Below are 14,022 nucleotides of genomic sequence, written 5' to 3' on the forward strand. Positions count from 1 at the left end.
ACAAATCCAACATGGCTGCCGATCCCGGATGTGTCAAACGGAGGCTGTCCAGCACTGCCTGTCTGAGTTGTGTAGGTATGACGATTCTTTCTTCTATGAGTAAACAATCCTCCCGGACATGTAGCCTGTTTCGTATGTTGTGCCAGTATTGTCCGTAGGAAGCTTTGATGGCTTCCCAATCCCTTCTTCTTGACGAAGTTGATCAGTGGACGCAGATATTGGTCAATCTTGGTGGCTGCTGCAATAAATCGTGCGCCCAGAACCCACTGTAACCTTTGCCTGAACAATGGTGTGTCTTCCTCTCATTCCACTGTGTTTGTGGCTTTCTCCAACGTCGCGACCAGTCCTCCTGTTATCGTCTCATGTCTGGCTTCTGATTGTGTATATGTTCCCATTGTTGGTGGTTCTACATTTTGTGTCTGTTCTTTTTGTATGCAGATAATTGGATCCACGCGGCTACCACAGATTTCTGCGGTAACTTCGCTTCTATCTGACGTGGTTTGTGTAGCTGTTGTTGTACTTTGTTGTTCGGTTTGTGCGGTTTGTGTCGTCTTTGTGATTTCGTTTTGTGTGGGTTTGGCAGTGGTTTTTGCAGATGTGATAGTGTCCGTGAGGATGATTTTCGGAAAAGTCGATTTCGGAATAGTGATCTCTGTTTTCTTTTTAGCCGCTAGTACTTCTCTGGCATCCCGTACGGGTGTTGTTGTTGATGTGATATGAACCTTTTTTTTTGGTGATTTTGTTAGATCGTCCTTTCCCTTTTTTCCTTTGGTGTGGGGTCGCTTATGTCATCTTGGGTCCGAAAGGCTCTCTTCGCGGTCCGATGAACCCTGCCAATTCTGTGTTGACTCTTTTTGGCCCCGCGACTCATTTGTTTTGAGTTCCGGCGGGATAAATCCTCCTTTAAACCCTTTTGTTTCTGTTTTGCGGCTCAATTTCGATTTTTGAATTTGATTTATTGAAATTATGTGGACGGAATTTTTGCAGCTTGTCTGGTATGAGTCCGTCTGGTATTATTGAATTTTCAATTGAGAGAGAGTTGACTGTTTTTAGCAGGTTTTGAGTGGAACTGACTTCTGTTGCTAGTTTGAAAATGACTCATTGCGGAATGTGTGGAATGTTTAGTTGTTAATTGAATGTTTGAAGCAGCATTCAATAACCCTTTGTTTTCCGCGCGTTTTTTGATCAGCTCATACGGTGCTTTGTTTTGATTGGCTAGATTATTTCGAATGACGTTGTCAATCATCTCGAGGTTAATAATGAATGTCCTAATTGATGCTACATCAATTCCTAATCGTACTCACTAGGGGGTATTGCCAATCCAACTGGATTTCGGGACATATAGTCTATTTATCCCATTTTATTCCCTGCAAGATGTTTGATGTCAAAAAGAAATGGTATCAATCGGCCGATCCAACGCGTGAGCCGGCTTTGACATGTTTTTGATAGTTCGCTTGCGTTTAACGCGCTGATTGAAGCTTGGTGATCTGTGATGACTGTAAAATGTTTTCCATAAAGATAATATTTAAAATGTTCGATTGCCCACACGACCCCTAATAATTCTAGGTCGTTTACGGAATATTTTTCCTCTATTGAGTTTAAAAAACGTGAGGCATAAACTATGGCAACCCAGTGTTCTGGTTAATGTTGTTCCAGTGCAGCCCGTAATCCCGTAGTAGAGGTATCGCATACAATGCGAGTTTCATGATTTTGGTCAAAATGTTTGTTTTGTGTTATTTCAGCTACCAATTTTAATATGTTTTTGAAAGTTGTGTTATGCTCTGGTGACCAGTCAAGTGGTTTTTTTCTGTGTTTCTTAGCAGTGGGCCTAGGGCGGCAGCGGTTTGTGCTAATTTTGGTATATATCGTGTGAGATGGAGTAAGGAGCCCATAATATTTTTAGTTGATCAAAAGTTTTTGTTGGTGATAGTTTTTCGATAGACTCAGTCTTTCTTATGAGGGGTTTTATTCCCTCGCTTTTAATGTTGAATCCTAACCACTCAAATTGTTTGCATGCGAACTTACATTTGTCCAATGATACTGCAAGATTTTCCTTTTCTAGTTTTTTCAGAACTGATTGTAACTTTTATTTGTGTAGTTCCAACGATCCTTTTATTACCATTAATTTATCGTCCAAATAAGCTTAGGTGTTCTCACAATTCGTAAGGGTTAGATCAATCGCTTTTTGGATTTCGGCCGGCATATCCGTGAGGCCATAAAATCCTGTTTGAAACTGATAGGTCCCAGTGGCGTTACCACCAATAAGACTAAAATTGCATTGTTCTCTGGTCGTTTTATCCAGAGGAAATTGTGTTTGTTTGGATTTGTCTGATTTGACCACCTCGGCAGTATTATCCAAAAGTAAATCGATGTTGGGCATTTGATTATTGTTTTTGTGAATGAATTTGTTGATATTCTGAGAGTCTGACGCCAGTTTAACTGTTTGATCCTTTTTCACTGTTATGACAATTGGGCTAATAAATTGTCGATCCGAACATTCATCTAAGTTGATAACGTGGTTTTGATCCATCAGTTTGTTGAATTCCCCTTCAACTCGTTCCTGTAGGTGGACAGGAATACGTCGACCTTTTTGTTGTATTGAAATGAAATCGTGATTGAATTGAATTCTCATCGTATGATTTTTCGATTTTCCTATACGTATGGACAGTTGTCGAAAATTATTTTTGACCCATTGTTTAATTTCTGGATCTGATTATTCCTGTACGCTTAACACATTTTGTTTTCGTTTTTCTTGGATCAACTTGACACCTATTTGTGGTAGTAAGTTGCGTCCTATTATGTTAGCTTTCTGATCATCCACAATAATAAACGGAGCTGATTGAAATCTCCAGCCTCCTGATTCAATAGTTATTATCAATCTTCCTTTCGGGTTTATTGTTTCACCATTGTAGCATGCGAGATTTCTGTTAGTGTCGTCCGGTGGGATGCATTTGAATAATGCTGATTTATCGTTTTGTTGTATACGCCGTGCGGTTTTTTTGTTTAGAAAAGACATTGGGCTGCCCGAATTGGCAATAGCGAATAATTCTCCTGAATTTGTTTTTAGTTTAACAATATGACCATTTAGATCCTCTTCCGATAGGATAATTGTATTTTTAATCTCGAAGGATTCAGCGATTACCATAACCCTGAATTTGCCTATCTGGTATTCATCCCATCCATTATTTGACGCGAAATCAGCAAAAGTCACAGGGTCGTTTTCGGTTTCCAGACTCTCTGTTTCTATTTCTTCCTGTTGTTCATCCTGTCGGTTTCCTAAGTAGTTAACATTTTTGGATCTACAAACTTTTGCAAAATGGCCTCTTTTGGCACATTTTTAACAAATCTTGTCTTTAGCCGGGCAAGCTTGAAGATGATTTTGATTGTATTCGTTTCCGCACTTATAACATTGTTTTGGAATGTTCACATAATTGTTTCTTTGTTGTCCTCTAGCGTTAGAACAAAGATTGAATAATGCTGCTTTATCGTTTTGTTGTATACGCCGTGCGGTTTTTGTTTTAGAAAAGACATTGGGCTGCCCGAAGGACATCTGTTCTTTTGAACAGATAAAATTGTTTCGGAGCGGAATGCATTTTGTTTTTTTTTCTTGGATCAACTTGACACCTATTTGTGGCTTATGTTGCGTCCTATTTTGTTGGATTTCTGGTCATCCACAATGATAAATGGAGCTGATTGAATTCTCCAGCCTCCTGATTCAATCGTTTTTATCAATCTTCCTTTCGGGTATATTGTTTCACCATTGTAGCATGCCAGATTTCTGGCAGTGTCGTCCGGTGAGATGCATTTGGATAATGCTGATTCATCGTTTTGTTGTATACGCCGTGCGGTTTTTTTTAGAAAAGACATTGGGCTGCCCGAAGGACATCTGTTCTTTTGAACAGATAAAATTGTTTCGGAGCGGAATGCCTTTTGTTTTTTGTTTTTCTTGGATCAACTTGACACCTATTTGTGACTTATGTTGCGTCCTATTATGTTGGCTTTCTGGTCATCCACAATGATAAATGGAGCTGATTGAATTCTCCAGCCTCCTGATTCAATAATTTTTATCAATCTTCCTTTCGGGTATATTGTTTCAACATTGTAGCATGCCAGATTTCTGGCAGTGTCGTCCGGTGGGATGCATTTGAATAATGCTGATTTATCGTTTTGTCGTATACGCCGTGCGGTTTTTTTATTTAGAAAAGACATTGGGCTGCCCGAATCGGCAATAGCGATTAATTCTCCTGAATTTGTTTTTAGTTTAACAATATGACCATTTAGATCCTCTTCCGATAGGATAATTGTATTTTTAATCTCGAAGGATTCAGCGATTGCCATAACCCTGAATTTGTCTATCTGGTATTCATCCCATCCATTATTTGACTTGAACTCAGCAAAAGCCACAGGGTCGTTTTCGTTTTCCAGACTACCTGTTTCTATTTCTTCCTGTTGTTCATCCTGTCGGTTTCCTAAGTAGTTAACGTTTTTGGATCCACAAATTTTTGCAAAATGGCCTCTTTTGACACATTTTGAACAAATCTTGTCTACAGCCCGGCAAGTTTGAAAATGATTTTGATTGTATTCGTTTCCGCACTTATAACATTGTTTTGAAATGTTCACGTTATTGTTTCTTTGTTGTCCTCTAGCGTTAGAACAAAGATTGAATAATGCTGACGTATCGTTTTGTTGTATACGCCGTGCGGTTTTTTTTATTTAGAAAAGACATTGGGCTGCCCGAATCGGCAATAGCGATTAATTCTCCTGATTTGTTTTTAGTTTAACAATATGACCATTTAGATCCTCTTCCGATAGGATAATTGTATTTTTAATCTCGAAGGATTCAGCGATTACCATAACCCTGAATTTGCCTATCTGGTATTCATCCCATCCATTATTTGACGTGAAATCAGCAAAAGTCACAGGGTCGTTTTCGGTTTCCAGACTCTCTGTTTCTATTTCTTCTTGTTGTTCATCCTGTCGGTTTCCTAAGTAGTTAACGTTTTTGGATCCACAAATTTTTGCAAAATGGCCTCTTTTGACACATTTTGAACAAATTTTGTCTACAGCCCGGCAAGTTTGAAAATGATTTTGATTGTATTCGTTTCCGCACTTATAACATTGTTTTGAAATGTTCACGTTATTGTTTCTTTGTTGTCCTCTAGCGTTAGAACAAAGATTGAATAATGCTGATTTGTCGTTTTGTTGTATACGCCGTGCGGTTTTTTTTATTTAGAAAAGACATTGGGCTGCCCGAATCGGCAATAGCAATTAATTCTCCTGAATTTGTTTTTAGTTTAACAATATGACCATTTAGATCCTCTTCCGATAGGATAATTGTATTTTTAATCTCGAAGGATTCAGCGATTGCAATAACCCAGAATTTGTCTATCTGGTATTCAACCCATCCATTATTTGACTTGAACTCAGCAAAAGCCACAGGGTCGTTTTCGTTTTCCAGATTACCTGTTTCTATTTCTTCCTGTTGTTTATCCTGTCGGTTTCCTAAGTAGTTAACGTTTTTGGATCCACAAATTTTTGCAAAATAGCCTCTTTTGGCACATTTTGAACAAATCTTGTCTTCAGCCCGGCAAGATTGAAAATGATTTTGATTGTATTGGTTTCCGCACTCATAACATTGTTTTGAAATGTTCACATTATTGTTTCTTTGTTGTCCTCTAGTGTTTTGTGTTCCACGTGGGTACGGTCGTCCGCGAAAACCATCCCGACTTCTTTGTGAGATTTGATTGTTTGAATAGTTGTATCGACCACGTGTGTTGATATAGTGTACTGGTTCTTGTTTTGTTGTAGTTTGTCCTCCGAATGGATTTTTATTCGTTCTGCGGCTGTGTTCAATGCCTTTTTCCCGACGGATTGTATATTCATATGCATCTTGTGGGGTCTGTTTTTGTGCTAATAATTCTTCTGCGGTCTTTTTTTTGTTCATATGCGCTGTGAACATGTCTCTGACCCATTCGTCTTCTCGCTCCCCACAGTCAGCCCGTGAGGCTAATTGGACTAGATCTGCATGAAATTGTTCAAGACTCTCCGATTTCTTTTGTTTACGACAGATAAAATTATATCCTTCGAAGGCTACAATTCTGTTAGTAACAAAAATGTTTTCCAGTGTTTTCATGAGTTCTTGTGTGGTCACATTGTGTAGTTCCAAACTAGGTCTTTTCTGTTGAACTTGTCTTTGTCCTTCGGCTCCCAATCAGAGAAAAAGATAATGGCGAATTTTCATGTCTGCTTCGTCCCACCTAGATGAATTGCATAACACTCTTTTCTCCCGGGCTTTTATGACGTGATTTTCCCAAACAACTCGTTTCTCCTGATTGCGAACCTCTCGGTGTTTCTGTTGTGCCTCTGTTTCGCCCGTTATTTCAATGCAGTACACAGGTTCTGAGGGTTCTACATGTGGTGCTCTGGCTCTCAATAAATTCCGTACCTCAATTCCATCCTTTGCAAGTACAGCCATCTCCAGTATATTTGCCCACTTGAACCACTCTAGTGGTGGTTCGACAGACGCTTTCTCCCAAAATGGGTTAATTGTCAGTGGGTTTTTGGAATATCCTGTTGGCTGCGCCATGTCATACCACAGGGTATGATTATCTAATTCTTTAATCCGAATGGATCGATAAACAGTGAGTCTCAGTCGGAGCGGTATAAAACAACTAGTTGACAGACAACGTTAATTCAATTCTGAACAAAAGTTCAAACATAGTACGTCTTCTGTGTCTATCAAGGTCAAGTGACCGGCCAACTAGGCGTTTAACATAAACTAAAGATAATATAAATATCATATATAAATATTCAGTGGTTTTGTCGATCCAGGCCGGATGACAGTAGGCTTGTGATCTTCACCGATCAAATATCTATTTTGCATTAAGAAATATAAAAAAGCAAAAATTTTAAGCTCTAGCGCATTTATAAGAGACTTCTTCTATACAGCAGGGAGCGTATTTACCTATTAAAAGTGGGTCCACGTAATTCAGTCATCGATGGAACACCATAAAGTCTCAAAAACAAAAAACTTTTTTGAGAATACCTAGAAAAAAAACTAAAGCGGGCTAACGGATAAGCTGAAAAAACTCTGAACCCGTTCACTGCATTTCTGCGTATGACAATTTCACAAGATTACTTATTTTCCAGCAGGGGTTCAATTATCCGAGTAATCCTTGTGAATTCTTCATCTTGCACTTGCTTCTGGCTTGGTTTTGCCAGAATATAGAAGGCTGGTGCCGTTTGTTTTGACACGAACATGTCAACAGTCATCTGAACGCTTTCTGCCTTGTCTGATTGTTCTTTCGGAAAGTCCTAGATCTCAGCAATCCATTGAGTTACCCGCATCCAAGTTTAGGCGTAAGTAATCGATTATAACGGATTATTATGATGATTTTTTGACAATTATAATTGATTATATTACCAAAATTAGATGTTTAAAGGATTTATAATTGATTATAATCGTGATATTTTCCAAGAGATTATTATCTCTTATAATCAATTATAATTGATTATAGTTTTTACGAAAAATCCTTAAAATATTTTATAATTGATTATAATCTCTTATTTTGCCGAAATTGTGTCAATTCAACACTATAGTCGAATTATATCTTGTGGGTTATTATTTTTGTGTCAATAAAAAATCTCTAAAAGAGAGATCTCTTGAACACCTTGGTTCATCTGAACACAGAGTTATACCACGATACAAAAGTTTCATAGAGATCCTTTCAAATGAGTGGAAAGGTTCCCGCGGTAAATGAAAAATAAATCTTCCGAATCAATCATGAAACTGAATCAACTTGCTATTGTTAAGGTGTTCAAAAAAGCTTGAAAAATGCATCACAAAACAACTCTAATGGGGAACAAATGAAAAAAAAAATAAATTTGAATTAACTGGAAAATTTTCAAAATATTTTTCTCATTTTTCATAGGAACCAACGTCTACAAAAAGCATAAAATATAAACAATTTAGATGAAATTTCGAAAACAAAATGGACAAAAAAAAGATTATAAGCAATTATAATCGACTATATTGGATTTTTGTGCAAAACTGATGAACTAGAAATTTGAATAAAAATAATGGATTATAATCAATTATAATCGATTATAACTGTATCGAAAAATAGACGAATAGATAATCGATTATAATTGATTATAATGGATTATAATTAAATATAATTTGATATTATAAAGAGAGATTATAATCGATTATTAATTGATTAAAATCAATTGTTTCTCGATTTTAGTAAGACTGGTTCTAAAATCATAATATAATGGATTATTAACGCTTAAAACTGGATGCGGGTACTTTTTTCCTGACTAAAATTTTCAATTTGTTTAGCCTTGGCGTCAAAAATTACTAGCGATCTGTTCGCAAGCGTTTCGATTTTTCATCGTACCCTGGATTTAATCCGATTCGACTGCGTTCAAACGGTCGCTTATTGGTTCATCAGTAATAGCAAACAAGTTGCAGCAGAAATTTCCATTCTTTGAAAACAACAAATTCCTGAGAGACTGCTCACAGCTTGTTGATCGTCCTCAATATCAGGACAGACTATGAATGGTTGGAGAACTCGAGATAAAGTACTTTCTCGATCAGCATCAAGATATTCATGAAAACAGGTATTGGTATGCGAATGCGAGGAATATATCAGCCCACCAGACTGCAGTTCCGCCTTCGAAAGTCGCAAGTTTTCCAGGCCAAGAAAAGCTACCAAAGTACTCTGGTATGAGTGCCAAAATGGAACAGGCGAACTGCATAAACCATGAGGCATAATGACATGGAAGAACTATTCCATGAAAAAGCAATTCTAAAAACCCGCAGAGAACTCCTAAAAGACGGCGTGGACGCGAGGTCAATAAGAATCAGAAATCTGGTACTACAACAGAAGAAAGGCAATACATGGGTCAATATAAAAGTCGAGGACCAGTCGCCGGCTGAAAACGAGGACAACAGAAACTAAAATTGACCAAATGAAAAAACTCGAAATTAAAAGTTTTAAAGTTCAATGTGAGAAATCTGCTTCAACTCTCAAAGAGAGAAACTTTGAGCAATGCACTTTTACTATGCCAATACGAAATCATCTATTTAACTGAAGCATGGCAATCGTACGATATCGGACGATGCTTTATTTCTCCCGGCTTATTCTTTCTTGAGAAATGACCGCAAAAAACGAAGACGAAGGCAACTAAACCTCTGCAGAGTACTTCTCGCGGTGAAACATGACATACCCTTTATTAAATTGCATTCTGAGATTTCAGACTGCTCAATTGCTCAAATGCAAACCCATTCCTCCTCTGCTATCTATACATCGGGCCAACACTTAGCACAATCGCCGTTCTGTGAAAGAGCTCATGACTCTTTACGAAAGATTGAACCATTTTCCTCTAGTCTTAATTGCCCAAATGTTTTTATAACAGGAGATATTAATTTCAGTGCCACTACTTGGCCAATCAAGCAATCAACTGATGCGAATGAGCAAATAATACTCGACTTGATGACTGATTTCAACTGTTACCAACACATTGTGACATCAAAAGACAAACTGGATGTCGTGTGTGCAACCAACCCGATCTAATTCTGGACAAAAGGTTGATCTGCAACTAAATGCTCTATATTGCAACCAAAGGAAACCAACCAAATGGTATAAGAAACCAACCACAATTGCGACCAGGACATTCTGGACTTTTTGTGTTTTTCCTTAGTCAACGCAGACTGGGAAAAAGTTGAGAATGAAATTGGAAAAAAAACCTTTCAAACCATATTGCTACAGTAATAGTGAGCATTTAGTCGAGTCATGGTACACATGGCTACTCAAAAAATTGCAATCCTGCCTCAAAAAGAAAACAAATCACAGAAGATGTGTACCACTGTGGATAACAACATCAACCTCAAACCTGATAAAAAGGCTAAATACCTTAAGAAAACGCATAGAAAAACAACCCACCAAGGCAGGAATAACAAAACTCGAAAATATGGAAAAAATTGTAAAGTAAATTGACGAAGATCAAACTGCTTTTGAAGCCGTTATCTTTGAGGGTAAAAATTTTGCCAATCTACAGAAATACGTCAAAAGTACCCGTACGACAAAGGGACTACCACTAAATTTATACTGGGAAGACAAAACTGCCTGTAACGACAGAGATATTGCAAATCTATTCAACCAGTACTTCCAAAGCTTGTTCAAAAAATCAAATGAAAAACCTTGCTTATTGAATCAAACCAAAATAAGCGTCATTGAGAGTATTTATTTTACGGAAACAGAAATCAAAAGAACTATGGTAAACCTAAAATTGAATAAAACTATGGGGCTCAACAATCTTGGAAACCATATACAAAACAAACTGGCAAATGGACTCAAGAAATCTTTACACCTTCTCTTCAATACAATTGCAAACAAATCAACTTATCCTACTATGTGGAAACATAGCGAAATATGTCCGTCCAATATACAAGAACGGTGACAAGCGATCGGTAATTAGTTATCGTCCAATAAGACTACTCTTCTCAGTTTCGAAAGTACTCGAATGACTCACTTTCGATAAAATGTCAACTTGTATTTTCAAACAGCTACACGAAAGCCAGTTCCTATCTTTGCGGTATGCAATGATTTTGATAAAGACTTTGACGAGGTCGAACATAGTTTTCTGGTCACCTAATTTTTTAATTTTTGGGATTAGTGGTAACCTGATAGAGTTACTTAAAAGCTATCTGCAGAATCGCACGCAGAAAGTTCGAATCAGAAATCAGCTTAGCAATTGGCTAGGTGTTACTAGAGGAGTTCCACAAGGTTCTATATTGGTCATGTTACTTTTTCTTTGCTTCATAAATGATCTACCGAGTGGCTTGAAATCCAGTTACTTTGACTATGCGGACGACTAGTAGCTGTTATCGATAAATTCTAAAAATTTAAAAACAGACATGAAACATCTCAGTTAATGCTGCTGTGATAACAACAGGAGATTAAAACTATCAAAATACCATAACTTGATCTTCAAATCAGATTGTACATCGATCGCGTAAATCTAATGCGAGCTTTCAGAGCCTGATATACCGAGAAAGATCGAGGAATCTTACTCACCTGGTCTGCCAACTGTGAACAGCGAGTGTCAAAGCCATAGGAGCACTTTTCCAAATCAAGCGAAATTTGTCAAAGTGTCATCATTATCATCAAAACTAAATGCATACTCTGGCTACATGGTACCAATTATATAATACGGATCTCAGGTATGGAAGTCAAACAAAACAGAACTAAGAGGCCTTGAAGATGTACAAAAGAAAGCTACCAGATGGATTCTTAAATCCTCGGCTATGCCTTACAAGCAAAGACTTGAAAAAGTTCGATTTTTACCTCTTTCGTTATATCACGAAATGCACGATCTTCTTTTCTTACACAAAGTTGCTCACAATAACTACGATTGTCATGTTTACGATCACGTTATGTCCTGCACCAAAAACTACTTCGAGACCCGACAAGTACCCAGAAACGCGTTCCATTATCCCAAAATTGAAAAAACAAAAGAGCAAGAACAGTTTTTGCTACCGTGTACCTTTTCTGGTAAACAAATTGTCAGCTTGTCTTGGATTCGATCTGATAACGTTGAATTACAAAATTTTTTGAAAGAAAAATTGATTGAAAAATGCTGGAAATTCTTCTATGAAAAAATTACTGAGAGCGATTTATGTATTTGGCGCACCAACTTTGCTTGCAACTGCTGCTTAAACTCGAAAAACTTTGACATCAGCTAAAAATGTTAAAAACTGGGAACTTGATTTAGCCCTTGGATTTTATTCCTAAATACTGTATTATAATTATTATGATTATTTTTTTAATATCATTATTATTATGATTATTATGATTATGATTATTATTATGATTATTACTATGATTATTAATATTATGATTTTGATTATTATGATTATTATTTGCGTATATGCGGGTTGGATGTTTATTGGTATAAACTGCGAGAAAACGCAAAGCACTACTTTGGCTTTCAAGTAGAATCTCAATTGCTTCAAGAATAGATTCAAACAGGTCTTGTATGGCTTCCCACGCCCTGTCCAGCGGATGATGGGCAAACGTCGTCTGTTCTGGAAATTCCAAAGCATGCAAATGATCATTCATGCACGCAACCAGCAACAAATCCGGCACACAAGAAACATAAGGTCTGCTCCAGGCGACACACATAAAAATTTTAGGCCAAAACAACTTAGTAGACGTGCCCACGAAGTCCGAGTTTCCTTCTGCAATTTCTCTGGCAGTAACTGGATCCTGGCCAGCACCATGGCGACTTTCGATACATAGATCTCTTCAAAGTAACCTAGTACAGTTCTTGAGATTCCGTCTTACTTATGGGGTGTCAGGTAGTCTCACTTTGTTGAGACGCACAAAATCACCAGCTATCTTTTTCTGAGTAGGAGCAGCTGCAGCTCTATTGACTCTCCCGTGAGTTATTCAATGCATCGGGGTTCACTTTCTCGAGATCGTTCACTTTCTGCAAAAAACTGGCCCTAAGATAGTTTTTTCGGTAAGCTTAGCAAATCCGCGATCTCAACAGTTGTAAACCAAGAAAAATGAGTTTCATGTGTCTTAAGCCAATCGACACAACCATGACCGTTTAACTCATCGAACATCAAGCTAGTCAATTTCAGCTTAACCATCAGTTCTAGATGAAAAGATAACAAATGATAATTGCTGGCCAAATGATCAGTTCCTGGCCAAATAATAACCTTTTCCGCTTCTTGTGCGTCGACTAAAAATGACTGTGCACTGGGACGACGAGTATCAATCAATTCAGTTCCGTTTCCAAGGACGTAGCACGAGCATTTCGAGTGGGGCTACTGCCCGAACTGTTTCTAGAATCCTTTCGGCTTTCTAAGCTTGAGTCCACCGGTCTTACTGCAATGGAGAAAGGGTTCGATGGGTGACCCAGGTGGATACGTCCACTTTGGATCAGATTTGTTTAAGCTGTGCTCAAGTGTTGGTGGACGAAGTGTTTCTATCAAATTTTCCCAGGTTGAAGGTCAAATTGAGTTCCATCAGTTGAACTCCTTTCAGCCAACGATGCCTCCATTTGCGCTCCAACATACGTGATGTTCAGAAGCAAGACGCCTCTTGAATGTGGTCGCCGATTGACATCGTCCAGTTATCGCACTTTACCGTTTGTGTCCTTTCCATTCTGACCAAGTACCAGGTTGAAGTGCACTGTGCCACCAGTGACCTCATCAGGCTTATAACTTATTCGAATCTTCCCTCTATATTTTCTTGTAAGCATATCTGGCTGCTTTAAAACAAGTCCAGCCCTGCGAGTTTCTCATAATTAACGGTAATCAGGGAACATAAAAGATTACGGTGATTGGGGAACAGTTAATAAGATTATAGTAGTATGATTATTAATCAGGTGAGCCATACATAACCGGTACATTTAAGATTTTGCCAACTCGCGCGCGGAAAAAAACATGTTTGAGTCTGATACAATCCGTAAACCCAAAATCATACACTTTGCTACCATAGTTTTTTTGGGTACCCAGGTGGATACGTCCACTTTGAATCACATTTGTTTAAGCTTTGTTCAAGTGTTGGTGGAAGAAGTGTTTCTATCAAATTTTCCCAGGTTGAAGGTCAAATTGAGTTCCATCAGTTGAACTCTTTTCAGCCAACGAGGCCTCCATTTGCGCTCCAACATACGTGATGTTCAGAAGCAAGACGTCTCTTGAATGTGGTCGCAGATTGACATCATCCAGTTATCGCACTTTACCGTTTGTGTCCTTTCCATTCTGACCAAGTACCAGGTTGAAGTGCACTGTGCCACCAGTGACCTCATCAGGTTTATAACTTATTCGAATCTTCCCTCTATATTTTCTTGTAAGCCTATCTGGTTGTTTTAAAACAAGTTCAGCCCCGCGAGTTTCTCATAATTAACGGTAATCAGGGAATATAAAAGAGTACGGTGATTGGGGAACAGTTAATAAGATTATAGTAGTATGATTATTAATCAGGTGAGCCATACATAACCGGTTCA

The sequence above is a fragment of the Symsagittifera roscoffensis genome, chromosome 1 (genome assembly GCF_963678635.1).
Source record: "Symsagittifera roscoffensis chromosome 1, txSymRosc1.1, whole genome shotgun sequence".
Taxonomy (NCBI): Eukaryota; Metazoa; Xenacoelomorpha; order Acoela; family Convolutidae; genus Symsagittifera; species Symsagittifera roscoffensis.